Raw genomic sequence first — 2304 nt, 5'->3', positions numbered from 1 at the left:
CCTCTTCTCTCCTCTCCTCTCCTCTCCTCTCCTCTCCTCTTCCTTTCCCACATGTACCTTCAAAATACTAAAAAGGTGTGTTAAAGCGTGTGTTATCCTGTCACTACCATCATTAGGAATATCATTCAGATACACGATACAAAACCAAAACCCAAATTCATTAGGAGTCATGCTGAAATCAAATGTGTCAGATGTGTCAAGTTAAAATACTGGTTTTCTTCAGAGCACTTGCTTATTGCCATGGCTGTTTAATATTGAATGCCCCTTTACATGGAGAGGTGTTAGCACAGGATCTCAAACTTTTGTTTTGGTAATATTAAGATACAAAATGAAAGTAAACCTACTGTTTTTGTCTACTTCAATTTTGTTCAGCATTTAGGGCTTCAAGATTATTCAAAACCTGTTAACAGGTAATTTTTTTTTTTCATATTTTAAATCAATTCTATTTTTACACTCTACCTAGTGTTACTTTCATTTTTTAAATTGGGCTGAAGCATTACTTTCTCAATTCATCTGCCTCCAAAAACACAAAAAGACAAGAAAAATTATGACTTTAATGCCCTTTTTTGTCCCTTTCCTAAAAGAGAAGATGTAACCCAATTTGGTTTTCAAAGCTAAGCAAAATGGCAGTACATGTATAAATATTCCTCTCAGAAAAAGATCAAAACTTGACAGTTTGACAGGAGCCAGGTGCCATCACATCCTTGGAAGGGTTGTGTGAGAGACAAAGTCTATTCACATAATCTGGTTTTATTATTTTACTTCCTTGTAAGAACCAGTTGAAAAAAGCTGAACTGTTAGATGCACTAAAAAAGCAGGGTTTAAACCTGTTTTTTTAGACAGCTATCTGTCTGGCCTAGCCATGGAAAAGGCTTCAACACCATGTCTTCTGGCAAAGCAAAGCAAAGGTTTATGGGCTAAAAATCTTATATATTGCTTTCTCCCAGCTTTACCAGGTGATTTTGAAATAAACTCCACATCCCCCTACCAACTCTGTCCTTTTGGCAAAGCCAGTCTCTGCCTAGGTGATACTTTAAGTGTCAAAACAGCTGCTCCTTGTTAAGTCTGCTGAAGAATGACCTTGTAATCCCACTCCGTATCAGAGCAGACCGATTATCGAGTGTGGGAAGTAAGCAATGATGGACTGAAAGGCAAATTTTGAACATTTTTAATATATATTTATGTACACACACACACATTCATAAATGCATGAGCACTGAGTCAAATTTGTCTACATTTCCTTCTTACTTGCTTTTGGCTGTCTGATTTGTGATTTGTTTTTTGTCAGATTTGTGATTTGTTTGATCACAATTTACCTCTCTGTTATGTGGCACTCAACACTACTACTCAACACCCACTGCTACTACTCAACACCTCTTATGAACAAGTGTTTCCAACATATTTATTGAAGGTTGATTCTGTCTTTTCTACACAGAACTTCTCTGTAAAGAAAGATGCACCACTGGCTGAGTTTCTGACTATATTTTCATCTCTGTGGGAGCCATGGCCATGTTGTAAAAATGTTTTTACTCCAGTTGCAAATCTCTTCCTATGTTCTAGACTAATGGATATGCCTCTAGGGACATTTGGTTATCTTCCATCCTGCTATGGAGCAAAGAAATGGAAGGAGGAAATGAAAATAATATTTCATGCTCCTGTTCAACATTCCTATTAATTTCTGCTTAGATTATTAAATGTAAAACTGGGAACAGAAAGTACAGCTTTGACCACACTGTCATATCATCCCACTGCCTGGTTACCTGTTAGCAACACAGTAGTTTCCCACAGAGACAGATAAGGCTAAATCTAAATCCTGAAATGATAAATGAAGAGTGAGCAGGAGTGAATTATTTAACATCCAGTTCCCTCCCAGTCTCCAAACACAAGGTAATGTGACCTCCTGGGATGTTTAACTTTTGCTCAACTTTCTATGGAAGGCCTGGCAGAAGCAGGTCTGCCTTGCTGCTGAGGACAGTGGCATTGTGCAGAGCCTCTCCCAGCCTTCTGCAGCCTACCCAGGCACTGAATTTGGCCCCTCACTTTGAGACGCATAAGGCACCCACTGTCCTTCATGTCAGCCAAGCAGTGGGCTATGCTTGCAATTTCACAGGTCCCCTTCTCCTCCTGCTCTCACTGCTGGTATAGCTGTCATTACAGAGTGGAAAGAGGCATTTTCTGTGCCAGTGAAGAAAATTCTCTCAGTCAGTAACTGCAGAATAAGGCACTGTTTTCAGTGGTGCTGATGATTAAAAGGCTCTTTTTCTCCTGCCTTCTTTTAAAGACATGTACAATAATTTCCTGACA

Source organism: Geospiza fortis, unplaced genomic scaffold (genome assembly GCF_000277835.1).
Source record: "Geospiza fortis unplaced genomic scaffold, GeoFor_1.0 scaffold195, whole genome shotgun sequence".
In the NCBI taxonomy this organism is placed as follows: Eukaryota; Metazoa; Chordata; class Aves; order Passeriformes; family Thraupidae; genus Geospiza; species Geospiza fortis.
This window is presented reverse-complemented; position numbering follows the sequence as displayed.